At 34.8% G+C, this 21,271-nt stretch overlaps 1 protein-coding gene across 1 annotated transcript in view; it reads left to right on the top strand.

Annotated features, from left to right (window-relative positions):
* The first annotated feature begins 7,654 nt into the window (after positions 1-7,654).
* The window catches only part of LOC145676509 (protein lethal(2)essential for life-like), a 31,287-nt gene continuing 17,670 nt past the window's right edge, over positions 7,655-21,271 (top strand). Inside the window, exon 1 of the mRNA XM_081747330.1 lies at positions 7,655-7,812. The gene's annotated coding sequence lies outside the window, so the exon portion shown is untranslated. The remainder of the gene's footprint in view (positions 7,813-21,271) is intronic.

The following is a 21,271-nucleotide window of genomic DNA, read 5'->3' as shown; positions in this document are numbered from 1 at the left end:
TTGAAGAAATAAAAGGATAATCTAAGAAAGTAAAAATAAGATGTTCAGTGTGCAAAGTTTAATTTGTGAAAACTACTACATCAATAGAAAGCATGTCATAAGTTACAAATATGACAAATAGTAAAAATTTCTATATTTGACTTCCCTTGCTATATCCTAAGAAATCAAGAACTGTAATTTCGTAAAAAAGAATAAACAAAAGTGCACTAAAACATAAAGAAATATAAATATGGATGTATATTCTTGATAATATTTCAATAAGATCTATTTCCACTCTCTCTCGATTAATATGTGCATGATTCTTGCATCTCATCTCTAGATGGAGAACTTTTAGCAAAGAGAATTATCATTCACAATGTAAGAATAAATTAAATTTTAAAGTATTATTTTGGAGAAAAGTGGATTTGAACTGAAGATCTATACTAGACGAGCGACTATTATTAGAAGAGCACCTATAACACTTCGACTATTCTTCCACTACTGGTGAAGTCTCCTAACTTGATAGTGAACTTCTCCTAACATATTTTATGGCTTATTACTATTTAGTCGTTTGTTTACATGTAAAATGTTTAATACCTGTGATTATTAGAACTGTTCCATATGTATACTAACTAAAATTACGAGAGATTTGCTTTGTATTTCTAATCAAGCACAAAATTCCCTCTCTCTGTAAATTTCGCTGCGTGTTGGTCATGTTTACGAAAATGGTACTTAGAATTTGGCGATGAAAGTTTTAGAAATTTCTTTTTTTAATTATAATTTGTTTATTTCTTATTTTTTTGAAATATTTTTTAAATATGTTTTCTTCTTATGCATATTTCCAAGAAGACATGCGAAATTTTCTATCATAAGAAAGAGAGTTATTTCTATTTATGTAATTTCTAAAGATACGCAACAAAAATTTTGGACAAGTGTACCTTTTATCTACAGCAGTTCAAATCGTGCCGAAGACTAATTTGATTAAATTTTGTTAGAAAAACGCGGCGGTTGAGTAACTACTACTGCAACCATGTGGATAAAAGTTATGACAACAGCACTAACGGATTCGGAGCGGTCAAGCAACCGCTACCACAACCACAAGGATAAAAAAAAACCAAAAGGTTGATTACATAGAGAAGTGACACAAGTGTTAACTTTCTTAGGTTTGTGAAATAAAAAATGGGAGATTTTACAACTTGAACGCACCTCGTATCAGCAGGCTGAACAGGAATCACCAAATTGATTGGTAGAATAGGAAAAGGTGGATCAAATTTTTGAGACGAACAAAGTTTTTATTGTTTGTCTTTTGTGTCTAATGAATTATTATCGCTTGTTGTCTTATTGCATTGAAAACGTTCTTTTTCCTTTCTACACGATGATTAAAAAATCTTGTCACTCTCTACGAATTATTCTCAATGCCATTAAGAAAGGAGTAGAATATAAGAAAAGAGAGATCTTACTATATAACTTATATCACAATATATTTATTCCAGATATCTTAGATAATTCGATTCGGCATTCGCAATTTTGATGTGGAATTCTCCTTAACACTGCTGGCGTCATTGATGTAAAGACGCATCGAATTAAAATTTTTAAGTTCTTTCACTATGTTTTGATGAATGGGAGCTACATGCTCTTTGATGTCCACGCTCAACGTGTTATTTCAGGGCAGAATTTATAACCTCTTCCCACCAGTTCACCTGTGAACATTGCACCCACATATTCTGTAACAGCAAATATGTGCGCTGGTGGACCATTATTATCATATCAAACAGCTTTTTCCTCCCATGTAAAATTGTCCGATTCAGTAGAGTAGGCTTACAAAATCATTCTCGGAAACCTTTTTGAATGTCTTTTCATCGATTCGTATGTGTATGATCGTTCGTAAGCTTACATGCTCACTACAGTCCGTTCTTTTAGGCTGTGTGTTGAATCACGTGCGTCGTCAGCGGGAGGAGCGGGGGACGCGTCCAACCGGATTTTAGTCAAATATATTTAAAGAAACTATTCTACTGTGTATTATAGCATTTGTCGGAAAGAGGTTTTTGATTTTGATTCATCCGACCCCAAGATTTAAAAAGCTAACGACGCCAGTGGTTGAATCGTTAGTCATGGTTATATTTCATACCTATAATGAGAAATAACATCATTATTAGGGGCTGATGGAACTTTTGGAACTTCTTCTATATATAAGCAAATGTTTGTGTACGTTTTACAGGAAGGTTTTAATTTTCATTTTGTAAATATATACAAAATGTAATATACACAACACATTACAGTTTACTGCACTTTTCAATAACGACGCTATGTAAGACGTGGACCTATAGCTTCTTTGTGGGATCCGAAACACAGGAGCTACAACCGGGAATTGAACCCAGACTTCCCGTGTCCAAAATGAAATGAAATAAAATCTTTAAGTTTTATGTCTCACGTTTATGCCAGTTAGCCTAAATGAGACGGTGACGATGGGAAATAAATGAAATGGTGGAACGAAGAAAGTGGGAGGAAACGGGAAAATCCCGAGAAAACCCACAAGCACGGTGTTTGTCCACCACAAAGTTCACACGGCTGGGGTCGAACCAGGGACCCCAAGCACGGTAGGTGAACGCTCTACCACTGAGCCACCGAACCACCCGTGTCCAAAAGTACACGCTACCCAACTTATGTTTGTGTTAATATAATAATTCTCAATGAAAGCACTTAACGACGCAACAGGGTGTTGTCATAGTAAAAAGTTACAAATGTGGTGAGCTCTCCATCCCTACCCATACAGAAAACAGATCACAATCATGCGATATTCGGCGCTCCGTTACTACTAACCACAAAGACAACAGATGAAAATCGTATAACGTTCAGTGCTGCTTAGAACAGAAATAGCGGGCATTTCAAAACCTGCGCTCTTAATGGGACACCCTTATAAGCACATAAAGAACAAAAATTAAAACCACTTGTTAAGGTTTTCCTGCCAAAATTTGTCTAACACGTAGAAATCACTCGTTAGAAATGAGAGGTATAGTTCGGAAGAGTTTTTTTTTTTTTTTTTTTTTTTTTTTTTTTTTTTTTTTAAGGCAATCTTGACAGTTGCTAACTGCAGGATGAACAGACCTTATTATAACTTTCCAAGATATTTACATCATCGAATATTTGACGGTAATAGTGTAAAAAAGCGGATAAGCAATTTTGGGTAAAGATAATTTAATACTTAGAAAATACAAGTATTGTTGTAACAATATTATTTTACAATCATGGCTGCATTTCATTCTTTTATTTCCATTTTCTTTGGTCTTAGACGTAACACTTTCTTTAAAATTTCCTTACTTTCTCGTCTTCAAGAATTCTCTACACACACATTAGCATCCTTCTACTTCATCATTCTCTGTGTCTCCTTTTTTTCTGATAATAATTTCTTTGATATAGTATTGTAACAAAACCTTTGGGATTGAAAGAATACCATGGAGTTTGCGTCGTAAAATACGAAGGAATTTGTGACAATTCTTCCCACCTTTCATCTCATCATCACCCACTAGCAAGTTACTTGGTAAAGTATCGTAGCAAAACTTTTGGCATATATATATATTACTTTTTCGATTTAATGTCCCACGATTATACTCTGAGGCTAAGGGAAACGTTAAATCGGAATGAAAAAAGTGGAGGAAACGGATGAACCGGAGAAGACCATGCATACGATGGTTGTCCACTCCAAAACTTATTTAGTAAATCTATTATATAAATTGCCCCATTAGGAGTTGGATTTGTTATAACGCTTAGACACATAAACACTTATTCCTAATAAGGAGTTCATATGCCGGATTTCGTCTTCCTAACATGAGAAGATTGTGAGATACTAATTTTTGGCATAAGAACTTTTTTCTTAACTTTAGGATGTAGATTTAAATAAAAGTAACGTGACAAGAATTCGGCACGAGGACATTGCTACTTACGTTCAAAAAATTAACTTCAAATGGTTAACCTGTTTGTCCGGTATATCATGTTACCGACAATGTTAACTTCATATTTATAATATAGATATAGATATAAATTATTGTTGGTTTCTTTAGATTGAAATTTTATTTGAACTCCTATCGTCGATGGCAATTGATTGCTTAACGAATTGATAGAACAAATATCTTGAATATGGAATACGAAATTACAAGCTATTGTTCATCGGTAGACGAATGAGCAAAATTATCTACCTTAGAGAATTATACCCATAATTTAGACGAGTGTACACTGTAGTATTGAAAATACCTTTCCCGTATCTGATATATTCGAATAAAACTCATTGTTGTGTAGGTACACTTTGTGATACTAAATTTTAGGTATTAGTATCGTTATTACTATTATTGAAGCGTACAAGAGATATTTTCCATTCGATTAGATGCTGACTTGTGTGGAGGTGCATCTTCCCAATAAAACCTATCGAACATTGATTATGCGTTCCTGATGCTTCTGAATCACATCTGTTTCTTGGAATTGAAATAATGAAAACTACACCAACTAGGATGGATGGTTACACATATACTAGTCCTAGGGATAAAGTAGGACCTCAATAACTTGATGATGAGACGATGAAACCTTTGGAAATTAACAGTATATCTGAAGATTCAATATTGTATTTCCATTTATTTGCAATAGTTTATTTTGAATAAGCAATTTCTAGCTACTATCTTCATTTAACTGTTTAAGACCTTGGAATAGTATTCTATAATTTCAGTTTTGTACCCAATCAGCTATCAAGACACGGTAACTGTATTATACATAACGTATATTTATTTATTTACTAAAAGCATTTTCGATGCAGCAAAAGGTCATTTTACATTGAAACTTTGACAAGGAATGAACAAACTTGTAAAGAAAGTTTGCCAAAGCTTATGCTATTAATGGTATCCCGGCATTCGCCTAGGGGTACTGCAAAATCACTAGTTAGAATGCTTGATATCGAAATTCGAACCTGAGTACTCCTAACTATTACCATTACCAGTAACGTACGTTGACTTGGTAAATGTTATTAAATTACTTTTCAGAAATTATTTTTGTAAAATGTTTATTCTTTTCATGAAACAAGGAGTGAATTTTCTACTTGGGTTCAGAATTATCCGTACAATATTTTTAATCGATAACTAATAGTTTACGTTCATTATTTCTGTCCTTTTCTACAAATTATTTGCAGAGACTATTCGGGGTAAATGTTTTTTTTTTTAGTAATGTTTCATGAAAGTTTAGAAGTATGTTAATTAACATTTCAAATATTTATAAGTTTCCCATTTCAGTTATGACAATAATTGGAAGATAGCTTCCTCTTTTTATAAAATCCTTGACAATTTTAACATTTTTTAAAAAGACATACATCTGAATTATTTGGAAATATTCAAATAAACTAGATAATACTAAAGAATATTATTAGAACAAAACATTGTTGTTTAAGGAATTGATAAATGAAGCTTTTCTTTACCAAAAAAAAGTTGGGTAGGGTATGGGATTTGAATTGATGATTGTGAAAAAAAATTAAAAGTATCTACTGAGCACACGCTGACCAAGTACTCTATGAAGGTAAGTTATGTATGATTCACTAATCTGGTAGACGTATATAAAGAAATCACTAACACAAAATGCCTGATCATTCCGCATATTTTGTGGATTATTTCTATATAGTTATTTGCTTACATGTAAAATGTTTAATACCTATGGTTATTAGAGCTGTACCATATGTATAGTAACTAACATTATGAGAGATTTACGTTGTATTTCTAATAAAGCATAAAATTCTTCTTATTTTAGTAAATTTTACTGCGCGTTTGCCATGTTTATGAACATGGAACTTAGAGTTTGGCGATGAAAATTTCGGAAATTTCTTTTCTTTCTTTCTTTTTTTTTAATTAAAAGAAAGATGAGATTTCAAACTTACCAGTGTTTCCAAACAGAGCTGGATTTAGGTTTGGTGGGGCCCTAAGCTACTGAAGATAATGGAGCCCTTTATGTGTCTAGATGAACGTAGGACCCTATATAGAGAAATGAAGAAACCAGTGACATTTTAGGAGGCAGAAGAGGCTCCCATTACTTACATCATAAGGGCTTACGCAAACGAAGCACTGTTGCTATATGCAGATTTTACTTTGAATATTGTTTTTCTTATATTTTGGAAATGTACATTCAATTTTTCCTTGAATTTTTGGGGCCCCCAAGAGTATGAGGCCCTAAGCTATAGCTTGTTTAGCGTATACGTAAATCCGGCACTGTTCCCAAAGAACTCAACTCGAAGAGTTAACTATACCTTTTGCATTTTCCGCAGAGAAATTACCTATATCACAGAATAGGGTTATTGAAAATTTGATTTCTGAAATATAAACAAAATCATTACAGCTGTTTTCGAGAAAATTGCATTTTTTTTACTTTTATCCTTCAGTAAATTAGGGTGTACTCTTATTTTTAGAGGTAGAAAGAAAATTCGAAAAACGTCTCTGGAGAATCGTACAAAAACCTTAAGTTTAAAATTTGGTGTCCATACATTGAACAATATTGCCTCTAGGCGAGTGTATATCAGGACGAACGGACAAATATCGAAAAGTCACTTGTTCGGTAGATTCCCTATCTGTAGACCATGAAACGTACAGTATAAATCCGTTGAAATATCGAAATCTATTTCATTCAAGATCACTATACTTTCTTCTCTCCTTTCGTCGCTCGAAAGTAAAAAGGGATCCGACACAGGCAAAGAAGCATATTACTGAATTAAAAGTAGTAATATAGGTGAAATTAGAATAAGTAGAGGTAGAGGTGAATTTAACGGAAGTATACAGAATGATTTATTATATTTATGGAAAAATCCTTGTTTGATGTCTCATATGACCATCTTGCCGTTTATAAAATATAACACCCACGCAATATGATGGATTTTAAAATAGCAGCTATGACCCGGAAGTATCTAAACCATAGGCCCTCTGACCCAGTAGAGTACGCAGGGATTTATTGCGCGAGGGGTCCAAACTCAATATGAGGGTATTTTATATTAAAATTCCTAAAATTGCCCCTAAAATTAGGCTAAATTTACATAAAATTCGAAATTTCGTGGGGTCCAAACCCCCATGACCCACCCCCTGCGTACGTCCCTGCTCTGACCTGATTTATACAAGTGAAGTAGAATCTACAGTAATTCCATATGGTTCGATTAAATAAGGTGTCAGGACTTTTGAATCGTCTTGTGCTTTTGGATTATTATTTTTATTTATATTTTGGATGTTAAAATGCATTTACAAAATAAGAAGAAAAAACACAATCAATAACTAAGTCACACTTCATTGAAAGATAATATTACATTATGATGCAAGCCGACTGTAATTATCACTTTGTTTCTAGTCATTTCTATGTTTCTAATTGTTGCCAGTGATTCAGTTGAGAAAACATCAACCAACACACCGAGCAAGTTTCTACACCTTAGTTGGAAATCTTCCAAAAATGTTTTTAAGTTCAAGTGAAAGATTATATTTAGCTGTAGACGGTGCGTGAATCAACATATATGTCTAAGCTTATCCACCCTTGACCTTGCCATATTGGGGAACTTTTACTTGAGATACTTCTTTTAAGAAACACACCCTATCCAATAGACTCTCCGAATTCTCAACTCCTCCCACGAATCAAACACAACAGTTGTGACGTCACGGATTGTGAAAAGAATGATCCAGAGCAAAATGACGTTACAGCCAAACTGACAGTTCTTTTTATAAATAAGTGATCGCCACACAGCCGATCTCCAGTAGTGGATTCGAGTTTTCCAAACAGTTCCGGTAGGAAGCAGATTCTCATTTCCGATTTAGTTTGATCGACAAAGGAAACACGGTGAGTTAATTGATCAGTGTTCACTTTCTTTCTTGCTTTTTGATATCAAATTCTTCTTCTGTTCATTTCGTCAACTTTTTTTTTTTTTTTTCTAATACTGTGCATTTTAAAGTTTTTGTATAAGCTGAGGTAAGCGGTTTTGCTTTTCCTTTCCCAAAAGTAAGTTGCGGAGTTTTTTTTCTTCCTAATGCTGTTCTTGTGCAACAGTGGCGGAGCATTCCTCATACGCGAGAACTCCGCTCCCTCATTAGTAGTAGTGGAGATGTAGCTACTAACTAAAATATTAAAAAGTTTAGTACAGATTGATAAATACTGTACTACATCTCAAACATTCAAAATTACTTAAAAAAAAAAAAAAAAAAACAATTACGCCCAAAGTGAAAAGCAGAGGTGCGGTCGTTACTAGAAAGAAAAACCGTATTGCGAGTTCGGAGTATCATGTTCGTTATAAAACCATATTACGGTAATAGTTCTTTAATTCGGCATTCGACAATTCTGTACATTCTATTATCTGGTTCCGATCGAGCACCAAAATATTCAATTAAGTACATATTCAATGTTGGAATTTAATTTCGTACTCTATTGAATTTTAAGTAAGAAGGGTGCTTTAAAGCTCACAGTTGCTAGAATGTCGAAAATATCCTTTGTATAGTAGAATATTATATCGTCTTTAAGTCGAATTATGTTTTCAAATGGATGCCTCTCAATGAATACATTTCATCAAACGGATGGAGCTGCACATATTACTCATATCAGTAATTTTTGTTATGGTGATTCTTCTATCTCGTGTGCGAGTAATATGAATGATATTTTCTAAGAAAAGGATGAAAAAATAACTATTCTAATGACATATTGTAGATTCCATAATCTGACGCGTGAGAACATAAGAGACCTCGAGGAATAAAAAAATAAAATAAAATAAAAATATAAACGTGTTGGGTGTAATTACTCAGCAAACATTTCCTAGTATATCACCATGGTATTTTATGAACAGCTCCCACCATCTACGAGAACATTTACAGATTCATCTCGGTCTGTCGATCGCGATGGCTCGGTGGTAGAGCGTTCACCTCTGGTTGATCCCAGCTTACGCCAAGTAAGCTTTTGTGATGGACAAACACCGTGTGCGTGGGTTTTCCTATTCTTCCCATTTTCTTCGTTCCACCATTTCATTCATTTCTCATCATCACTGTCTCCTTTGGCCTAGCCGACATAATCGTGGGACGTAAAACCTAAATATTTAATTTCATTTTTCTCGATCTGCCCCGGATTTCTTTCTTACTCCTGATATTTTAGAAAAAATCATGCTGTATTCAACTTTTACGAGGTAGGCGTTGCAACCCAAGTGCCCAACAAATCGATAAAAGTTTAGAAATACTAAATGTTGGCTTTATTAGGGTTGCTAAAGTTAATGAAAATTATTTAAAAAAAAAAAAAAATAGGGAATCGTTAGGCATTATAATGAAGCTCAATACTTCAACTAGTACGAAAGTAACCCTGGAAAATACCAATTAGATGACTCCAACATTTGTTATATAGAGTCCGGATGTTGCTACGATGATTTTTTTCTTTGCATCAAATTGAAGCAATGACAAGAAATATCATATAAAGTGGTATGCCAACTGATATAGAAATAAGCAGCAACAGCGAAATTTGACAAATTTGTAAGAGTTAATATGGAAAGATATAAAATAACAATTCACACAAACAACTGTACAGAGTCCAACGCATTGAATAAACAACGGTATTTTTATGTCGAAACTGAAAGAAAAAAAAATGAAATCTTTGAGTTTTACGTCCCACGGTTATGCCGGTTAGGCTAAAGGAGACGGTGATGATGAGTAATGAATGAAAATGGTGGAATGAAGAAAGTGGGAGGAAACGGGAGAACCCCGAGAAAACCCACGCACGCGGTGTTTGTCCACGACAAAGTTCACTTGGCGGGGGCTGGGATCGAACCCGCGACCCCAAGCACCAGAGATGAACGCTCTACCACTGAGCCACCGCGGCCCCAAAACTGAAAGAAAATATAAACCAAAATACTATACTACAAATATTATGTATAATAACGTTTGCTCAGAGAATTTGCTGGGTTTGTATGTAGAAATATATATATTCTTACTACCAACCATTATACCATTCCGTGCTTTGAAAATTATTACATTACATGAAACAGACAATTTGTTATAATTTAGTTGTCATACAGGACTTGCTTCTCACTCTATATTTATATATTATTATTTCTATAATTACAAATTATAATTATATATTATGCTTTGTTTACATTTTGTTTTCGATGTTCTGTTGATCTGAAATTTAAATTATATTTTTTTAATTACGATTTTTAATTAACAACGATTTTTTCTTTCATATTTTAGTTTTCACTATCCTGGAAAGATGTACTCTTGACATATAACACTAATCGCAATATATATACATAGGTACAATTAACGAATATGTGTAATATTTTCTCAATGATTTCGGAAGTTTGAACAAAAACCCATCTTACACACGACACGTGCTATTTCTGTATTCATACATCAAATCTGTATTATAAAATGAAATGAAATGAAATATTTCGTTTAACGTCCCTCCTTTAGAGTAAGGTTAACGATGAGTAAAGCAAGTGAGTGATGAGGAAAGAATTGATGGAATGAGAAAATGGGAGGAAACGAGAATATCCCGAGAAAACTCATGGGCACGATGTTGTCCACCAGAAGCTTATTTGGCCGGGGATCGAACCAGGAACCCCACGCACCAGAGGTAAGCACTCTACCTCTGAGCCACCATGCCCCCAAAATATTAGAAGAAGAGTATGAAAATGCGGTAAGCCCCTTTGATTACACCACTTATAAAATAGAATATATCAGGCCCGTGCTGGCCCACCGGGACGTGTCCCGGTGCGCCCTCCGAAATATCACACTATAAATAATGGTACAAGTTTTTAGTAATAAATTCTTACAGTTTTATTGGTAAAGAACCCGTGAAAGGTGCAGTGCGCCCTTTACATTAGGCGCCCTTTCGAGACCACATCAAAGATGAACGATTTTATTTACTCTTCTGCATAGCATAGTTCTGTAAAATAAATGCAGTTACTGTTGGCGAAGAACCCGTGAAAGGTACAGTGCGCCCTTTACATAAGGCGCCCTACGAAACATCACATTATAGATAAGTGGTTTTAGTTATCCTGTATACCAGCTTTGTTTAATAAATTCAAATATTGACTGGTAGTACAGAACCTGTGAAGAATACAAGGCGGCCTGTACATAAGAAGCCTTGTGAAATATCACATTATTTTTTTTATTTTATTCTTCTGTATTTCAGTTTTGTATTATAAATTTATACAGTTGCTATTGGCAGAGAACAGGTAAAGAGTATAATCACTTACAAAAATATTATAAAGTTATATAGCTATAAAACGAAACAATGTGATACATCAAGAATAGTTCGGATAGTCAAACGTACGATGCATTTATGTAATACTATATTGACACTAGTCTCTAATTTACGATTTTTACGGCAGAGGAGAGTCAGGTGAGAGGGGAGCCAGATTGAAGTGTCGAATAGATTCTCGGTTTTAGAAGGTTCGGTGTGCACTAGTGTTCACGATACTTGGTTGAAATTAGAGATAACATTAAAATTTCAGCAAAAGAAATATTGCAGCACGCAGAAATACGTAGGAACAAACCATGGTTCAACCAGAAACGTACTAAAGTAGCAGAAAAAAAAAACAGAAGAAACTGCGTTGGCTACAAAATCCGAACCAAATAATTACATAAAATTTCATTGTCATCTGGCAGTGACTTCTAAAATTTTTAGAACAAAGAAACGCGACTTTTGAAAGTTAAAATTAATTAACTTAAAGATAATAGTGAAAACAAAAACATTCCGGACATGTATAAATGCATCAACGAACTTAAGAAAGGCTATCAACTCTGTGCTTATATATTAAAGAAACCTAAAGGAACAGTTGTCACTGATACAGATAGCATCTTAAATAGATGGAAAATTTTCTTTGACGATTTGCTTAACACATAGCCAAAAATTAATGCGCGTGGAGAAAGTGAAATGCATGCAACATAACCGTATATTCCAGAACCTAACCAGACAGAAATAGAAATCGCTATTTAAAAAAATAAACACACATCTCCGAATGTAGACGAAATTTTGGTTCACTTAATTTTAGCTGGAGGGGAAAATTGTAGAGCAAGATACACAAACTCATTCTCATTATCTAGAACAAGGAGGAATTACCACAAGACTGAAGAGAATCAATCATTGTTCCAGTTCAGAAGAAAAGCAACAAAACAGATTTAATAGTTATCCAGGCATTTCTCTTCTGTCAACATCCAATAAATCCTCTTAAACACTGTTCTATATTAGCAAGATTGACTCCATACGCAGATGAAATTATTGGAGATTATCAGAACGGATTTAGGTAAAATCGATCAACCACCGACCAGATATTTACCATTCGACTAATACTTGAAAAGAAATGAGAGAATACAACATCCTGGCACATCAATTATTGACTTTAGACTCTGGTAGGAGGGAAACATTGTACAAGATGCTTACAGAATTTGCAATACCGAAAAAGGTAGATTAATTAAAATATGTTTAAATGAATCCCAAGGTAAGGTTCGAGTAGAGAAATTCTTGTTCACGAGCTTTCATGTTGAGAGTGACCTGAAACAAGGAGATGCTTTGTCGTCATTATTAGTTAACTTTGTTCTAGAGAACACGATAAGGAAAATCAAAGACAGTAATCATAGAGCTGAGTTGTATTTGCCAGGTTATGCCGTATGCTGATGATGTAAATTTAATAAGTAATGACAGAATAATAGAAAGGAATGCAGAAATCTTAATTAACGCTTGCAGGGATATAGGCTTAAAAGTAAATGCAGAGAAAACTGAATAAATGGAAGTTTGTCGGGATCGTAATACTGCATTTTATTGATGCGTTAAAATACCAAATAATATTTTCTTTCGACAAAGTGGATACTTTCAAATATCTAGGATCATTATTAACAGACCAAAACCATAATCACTAAAAAATTTGATGTCAACTGAAAGCAGGGATTTCGTGCTATTATTCAGTTAAAAATCTTTTGTTGTCGCTAATTCTGTTGAGGAATTTGTAGCTCAAAATATAAAACGATAATCATGCCTGTTGTGATGTATGGTTGTGAAACATGGTAACTGACTGAGGGAAAATCGCAGACTGAAAGTATTTGAAAACAAGATTCTTAAACCAATATTCGCACTCCAAAATGAACGGGAATGGGGAAAGGCGGAAACTTCATAAGGAGAAACTGCATAATTTTATACCGTTTACCAAACATTGTTAGGGTCATCAAGTCTAGGAGGCTCAAAAGGTCATTTTATGTAGCCAGAATGGAAGAAATTAGAAACGCTTTTGAAGTTGTAACTGGAAATCCAAATAGGAAAATGACCGTTAGGAAGACTGAGGCGCAGATGAGAGGACAATATTAAAATGGTTCTCGCAGAGATTGAAATATAAAATAGAAACTGGGTTCAGTTTTCTAAGGACAGAGATCAATGGAGAGCTTTTGTAAACACGGCAATGAGCCTTCTGCGTTCATAGGCGTGCTATATTAAGTTGTTGATACATTTAGCTTCTTTTTATTTGACAGAAATGTTATTACAGGAACTAAAAAGTTTTTCTGTAGTAAAGAGGATTTCGATTCGAGGTTAGCTATTTACGTTAATACTAAATCAAATTTGGTGGTGATTTTGATAAATGGCACCCATACTTTCTTTCAAAGTCTCTTCCTCTCTCTCTCTCTCTCTCTCTCTCTCTCTATATATATATATATATATATATATATATATATATATATCTCTCTCTCTCTCTCTCTCTCTCTCTCTATATATATATATATATATATATATATATATATATATATATATATATATATATCTTCCCGTTTGTTAGGCGCCCTTTTAGTAGACTTGTCCACCGCCCTCATTAGTATCCCAGCACGACCCTGGAATATATTCTAAAATATATTAATCAGATCAGTACATAGAACTAATTTTGTTCACAACTTGATGTTCGTTTTCATTTAAAATACAAAAATAATAAGGGGACATTAGAGGCCCTCAAAATGCAAATAAATCATGATAGAAGAGGGAAAGTTCAGGTGATGGTTAAAGGGAAAAAGAGAGATTTTTTAAAAAAAAGAAAGCGCCACATTTGACATCAGCTTTGTCGACTGTTTGTGATTGCATCACGAGAAAACAGCTGAACAATTTGAAATGAATTTTGTAACATAATTTGTACTTACATCGAGTTAAATTTTTACTTTGACTTAAGTGTTCTAAGTGAGTCCGGGGGATCAAAATTCATGGGAAAGCAGTTAACACGTTTGAAATCAATTTTATAACATAGTTAAAGCAATTCTATTTCAAGCAGAGTTGCGAAACTCAGGGACCAAAATTGTCGATTTTTGTTTTTAAAATTACCGTATATTACAAAAAAATTATCGTATTTTTCATGCACGTGATAATTGTAGAAACAAGTATAATACTACCTATAATAGTAATAATATATAATAAACTTATCTAGTAATCTTCAGTTTTGAACTCCGAATCGGCATCATTGTCCTACAAATTTCTTAAAATCCTTATTAACAGCACTCTGAACAACAACAACAATACTTTTTATCCCTCTTATAAACGTAATTGAATTTTAAAAATGAATGCAGGATTGCCATTTACCAATTCTCAAATTCTTATTGATTTATTTTAGTGGGAATACCTGTCAAAATCTCAGTACGTGTGTTTTATAATTATTCAATGCACATCTACAATTTATTTGCACATTCAAAAAATGCAAAAAAAAAAAAAAAAAAAAAAGTGTGCATTCTAAAAATTAGCGTATATCCACCTGTTATCGCAAGGGCATTATCGTATATAGCATTAAGGCTTAAATTACTGTATGGTTGGCAAGCCTTATTTGAAGTGTGACCCTGCTGATGCTGCTATCGATGTGTTTTTTCCCGTACCTCCTTCGAAAGAGGAGAGAGAAGTTGTTGTAGCCGAGATCCTTCAATAGTTTAATGCAGACAGGGTTCTTCCCCCAAAGCAAAGGGAAGGTTTATTCCGTAGGGGGGTGGGGGAGGTGCAGCCGAAAAATGCTTCACATTTTTTTCCGAGGGCACACTTGAAATAGAAAGGCTCTAGTACCTACCAGAGATGGAGTGGGTCAGTGGGTGAAGTTTTCTGAGTGGGTCAGTGGGTCGTGGGTCAACAGCAAGTGACCCACTGTGACCCACCACTCACCGTGACCCACTGCGACCCACCACCCACTGCGACCCACCGACTCAGTATGATCTACCGACCCTCTCTGCTCACTGCATTGTAGAGAGTATCTTCTGAAGACTGGTAAATTTGTCTCCGTTTTACTTTCAAGACCTTCATTTCCCTTTCTTTTCTACTTGTTTCTGTCTACTTACTGAGGTGGGTATATCTAACCAAGTGAAAAAAGAACTCCGGGCACTTTTGGATATTGATATTTTTAATAGTAATAATAGCAATAGGACTTACACTACAACTTGGCTTTCGAGACCTGTGGGTTTTTAGAGATAACTACTGGAAAAAATACATTTTTGAATCACTGTAATATATAAATTATTTATAAAAAATTGAATGTAACTATGTGTGCCTGATCATCACGGTCAAATTGCAAAGTCAAATGAAATTACTTTCGGTATATAGGTAGGACTTAATCCAAATTGGGATGTTATATTGCTTTTATTATAATGCATAGTATCCTAAGAAGGTAGTGAGAATCCGAATTTTTGCGAAAAAAAATGAGTATCTCGCAAGCCGTTAAACTTACGGAGCTGAAATTCAGTGTGTTAACTCTTTATTGAAAATAAACAGAATGTGTCCTAGCATTTTTAAAAATTCTCCTTTATGTGTGTGTGTGGAGGGGGGGGGGCACTATCGATATATGGAAAATTGGTAGTAAGTTGGTTTGTAAAAATGATCGAAAACGATCGATGTTATTTCAGAAAAAAAATCAGAAACAAAAAATACAGTGCTTGGCTTCATATATCCATTGCTTTCTGCTATAATAATTGCTGAAGCTTATGTTTATTATATGGAGCGCTCACAGCACAGGGCAATCAACCCATAAAGTTGTGAGAAAAATAGGCATAACATTTGCACTGTAAGCTTAATTACACGGAAATTTGAAGTTTGGATTGTACGCATAATTGTATGGAAAATTTTACACTTTTCCCCTTTACGTTGGTCTACTTACTTTGATTTGGAACTTTGAAATTTCATCCTTTTTTGCACTGAAAAGTATTGATAATTCAACAAGAAAATAATTATACTATGATAATTTAATTGAAATTCATCGTACTTTAGCACATGGCAAACAGCAGTGTGGTAATTGAAGTTGAAGAAGGAGGGAAATTCCCATTCACCTCTAAATACTTTCCAGAAACCTCGCTCCCTTTCGCTTTCTAGACGGGGGAGGGAACTTGGTAATGGTATCAAACCTTCATGAGTAATTACAAAAATTAAATTTATAAACAAATAAGAAATCATCAGTTTATCAGGCTTTAATTGATATTAACAAGATTCCCTATCAAAGGCGTGGTAGATGAAATTTCTGTTCTACATGGGTCGACATTGCCAACTGACATGGTCGATACGGAAAAGATGTTGTATGGTGATAGAGAGATGATACTTCTTGCTGAGTATTTCAAAACTGACCAAGAAAAATCGTTATCAGACTTAAGTCTAACAAGTAGATTGTCGATGAGAAGTTGCAGAGATCGGGTAGAAGTATTACCAGTTTCCACGACAGAGTGCGAACGGGGATTTCCCCTTATGATTTACAGATGACTGATATTAGAAATAGATTAAGTGCTCAAACATTGTCTAACTTGTTGCTCATCAATGTTAATGGCCCACCGCTAGACAAGCTCAAAGTAGACGAGCTAGTTATTTCTTGGCTGAAGGATGGACATCATTCCACTGCGGATGATTTACCGCCAAAAAGTTACCGACAGGAAATAAATCCGATTTCAGATTTGTTTTAAGGTGGAAAATTACGAGTTACGGAAAATGTATACTTGTATTACTAATGGCTTATTTGTGTTATTCAACTTTGTACCTACTTTTTAGTAAGTCTCTTCTTTGCTTTAGGTAAACTACTTTTGAATAAATATTCATAATAATAGCAATTATGCACATTTGTAACTTAAATTTAACGTGGTGTTTTAGTTATTACACAAATTACAATTATGAGCATACTTTATGGAGATGCTCTCACATAGGGTATCCGAGCACCTTTATACACTATGAAAAACTGACTTTTCAAGTCTTCTGTGAGAAAAATACTGTGAACTGAGAAACCATAACCTTTTCCATTTTGTACAGGGATATTTTCCTGCGAATAGAAGTTTCTTGTGGAATGCGTTCAGAAATTAACACTTGCAAGAATATTCTCTTAGTACAAATATATTTTAGGCACACACTAATTTCCCCCCACCTCGAACTGTATCAATTTCCTCACTGACAAACGCTTTACCATTTTATATCGTAAAGTTCAGATCCACCGTTATTGTAACTGAGTGTTGCTTGAGCGATTGACTAGAAATTCAAACTCCGATTAGTGACAATTTCACAGTCTTGTTTTATTACAAGTGTAAACTCTTTAGTCAGTTCAGAAGAGGCCGTGGATCGTGTTCAGAGTTGATGACGATGGATTTTGGTGAGTCAGAGCAGGTCAAAGTGGATGAGAGTGGTTCATGGTGGGTGGTGGGTCAGAGTGGGTCACGGTGGGTAGTGGGTCAGAGTGGGTCACGGTGGGTGGTGGGTCATGGTGGGTCACGGTGGGTCGTGGGTCATGGTGGGTGGTGGGTCAGTGGGTCGTGGGTCAAGTTTTCGTTGACCCACGCCAACTCTGGTACCTACTTCAAGCTGGGTTTTTATCATGTCACTTTGATTAAAGAGCGTATCTTCAGGAGGAGAGGGATTCAAAAATTATGGCTAAAATAGTACATCTTTTAGGTTCTTATCATTATTTTTCATTTAAATGTGTGGGAGAAAGAGAATCCAAATACTTTCTACCAACCTATTCTCCCCGTACGAAGAACGGACATTTCAGTTAGTAATTCATAAATACATATTTCATTAATAACAATACTAAGATATGACAAACCATTTCTCATGAAAAATAACAAGGGACAGTTTGCTATGAAGGCAGGGCTTAGGGGGGCTATAGCCCCGGGCCTTCAGGTGGACAGGGGCCTCCACTCTGATCATAATCTAAACTGGCTATCTAAAAAAAAAAAGAAGTATGAAGATACAATCATCATCATCATAAAATAAAATATGACCGAAAATATGAAACATATTCCCTTAACTTCTTTACTGTACTTTCACAGAAATGTACTGAGAAGTCAGCAAGGGCCACATATTTTTTCTAGCCCCTGGCCTCTAGATGGTTTAATCCAGTCCTGTATAAAGGTTAGCTTTCTTCCGAAAACCTTATTTTTTATTTTATTTTATTTTATTTATTTTTTTGTTCGTATTTTGTTCGTAGTTAGTGTTTCCGTAGTAACTACAGCATGATATGATTCAATTTAAAACATCGTGGCGAGAAAGTTTATAGAAAGCATTTTCGTGCGTCAAATTTATTTCAATATCTTTTAATTGTCTTTGTATAATACCTTTTATATATACTTTCAATTATCTTTAATATACACTTTTAAATAATCTAGACTTGACTATCAAAATACAGAATGCGAAGCTTGTAAAAGAGACTCGTCCGTATCTTGTTGTTTAGTCTACTATCGTTGTTTTCGGCGAACAAACGAAATAAGGTGCAGAAACTAGAGTATTAGTTACCCTTCGTGTGTGACATTAATCAGAATTCGAACCGACGTTCTGTTTCTCTGTGTGGTTTGTTGAAACAAGTTAAAGGAAACTGATGACGCTTGACTTCCAGAAATAACAAGCGTGTTGAAGGCGAAGCGAGGGTTTCACCTTTAAAAATAAACCTTAGTTAATAGAAACGGCGACGACTACCCTTCCCTAGCAGATGCAGCAGCTGTTTACATCTTTCAGATTTCACTTGGCATTCTTTCTGTTGCTAGGTTCTGCATTTTTTTCTTAATACATTCAGAAATACCTGGCCTTGAAATAAATAATTTTGGACTGCTAATCAAAGTAGATTTTCCAAGGCAAATAACAATTTTAAGAAAGAAGATGGCAGGTACAAAGTATCGGAAATATTTGAACATAGGTCTGTTTTCTTTGTTGTTAAGTAAGTAAAAAAAGAGACAAATTTTACTAAACAATGGGAAATGCAGCAATTTACTAAGGAGAAATTTTCAATAGTGGAATACTTTCTCTATTATCTCATTAAGTATTTTATATAGTTTCACCTCACGTCATGTTTCAGCAGAGAGAATCATATGTAGACTTTAGTTTCTTATTCCACTTCCAGTTACTAGAAGTACCACATTCTGTTAAAAACTGAGAGAAGCGCTGCGTAACAATTTAATTTCATTTACATAGTGAAATTATATTCAATGGGAATCCAATATTGAAACCGGAAGTGATAGGGGGATAAAGATTGAGATAGAACTTATTCCAGATGTGCTTAATCCTTATACAGGGTATACCGAAAGTCCGGGGCCATAGGCCAACTGCGTTATGATTAAAGATAGGAAAAAATAGAGAAAGGGGAAGTATCAGAAATAAGTGGTTTTTAATCTAAAATGGTTCCGATCGCACTTCCGTTTGGGCTCCATGTTGCTATGGCGCTCCATGTTAAATGAAGAAAAAGCAACGTTTCCAGTTCAGCAGGCTGTTCGAACGGAGCGCAAGGACTCACAAAATTGACACGAGAAATGTGCACATTATTGTGTGAAGGATGCTAGAACATGTGTTGTTTGTATGGTGAGAATTCAAGGGAACAACCTGTTGAACTGGCAACATCATTTTTTCATTTAACATTGGGCGTCTTACCAGTGTGGAGTCCAAACGGATGGTGCGATTGAAAAACAAAATCCACCATTTTAGGTTGTAAACCACCATTTTTCAACAATTTTCCTCTTTCCAATTTTTCGTATCTTTAGCACTGCCAAAGCTGGCCTACAGCCCCGGACTTTTAATACACTCGGTATAAACATTTCTTCTATCCCTTCGTTTTTGCTCTGATACTAGTGAACAGACACGTTACTTTCTTCAAGTATCGTGAGCAGCAAAAAAGCAATTGTTACTTTCTTCAAGTGTCATGGGCAACGTTTCCTTAGGAGCACGCTCCTCGACCAAACTATCTCGAATCACTAGTTCCTGTTGAACTCTCTCCTTTCCGATTGCGCCAAAAATCTATTAGACAAACTAATCTCACTAACATTGGTATATCTATAAACGAAAATATTCTTGGGAAATCGCTTAGACTTCCACCAAACTAACTTATTGATATGCTTGTCGCTATGACCACACACCCTTGAATCTTGCGTAATAACTAAATAATGCATGATTATTTCCAAGATCTCCTATATTTATTTCTTCATATATGAACAAAGCCCCTTTGGTCCAACATTCCGTCATGAACATTAAAACCAGAGAATATTAATTAACTTCTTGATCTACTACTATTTGTTAACTGTGGTTAATTTCATTTCTCTTCAATCTGTCTAATAGTAAGTACAATAATAAACAACTGATTAACGAAATTCCTCTTTCAAAACATATGTCCGATTATTTCCCCAACATCCTCTCGCCAGAGATGCCCTTTGATAAGCTTTCTGATCAACTCAAGAAGGTTATGATTACACATTAGAAGGTTATGGTGTAGCTACTAATGAAATTCCTGAGAGGTACAAATTTCATAATTTACGATAGGAAGGCGATAGAATTTGTTGCTCATTTGTATTAGCTTTGAGAAGATAGGACTCATACTGCAAATGGAGAACATGTTTAGAACGGAGCAATTTGTATTTGGCATTAAGAATGAAGAACCTAGAAGGCAACTGTTAACAGCAAGAAAGTTAACCTTCCAGTAAGCAGTGGATATGGCCAATTCTGTGGAACAAATGCAGACATAGTTGCATGTATTTCTAACAAAGTCAGTGGTTCCTCAGGAAGTAGATAAAATAGTTGGTCAAACAGCGCAAGCCTTTGTATAAGTCTTCAAGTTTTGAGACTTCCAAGGTGACCAGACGTCCCGTTTTAGCAGGGACAGTCCCTTATTTTCAACCGTTGTCCCGTTTTTTCTGATTCTCAAACGGGACGCCTAAATGTCCCGTTTTTAAGCAAAAATGACCCAGGTGTCCGATAATTATTAGTCAAAATATAAATAATCAATGCAGATTCTACATTCTTCCGTACCAACACTCATTGGGAAAGTTCAGCCGTGCCTAGAACTTCTGAATATTCAAATGAGAATAGAGTGTTCTGTGGT

This window comes from Thermobia domestica, chromosome 2 (assembly GCF_964235325.1).
Source record: "Thermobia domestica chromosome 2, izTheDome1.hap1.1, whole genome shotgun sequence".
NCBI classification, from domain to species: Eukaryota; Metazoa; Arthropoda; class Insecta; order Zygentoma; family Lepismatidae; genus Thermobia; species Thermobia domestica.
The sequence above is the reverse complement of the archived record's forward strand: the minus strand, read 5'-3'. Positions and strand labels throughout refer to the sequence as shown.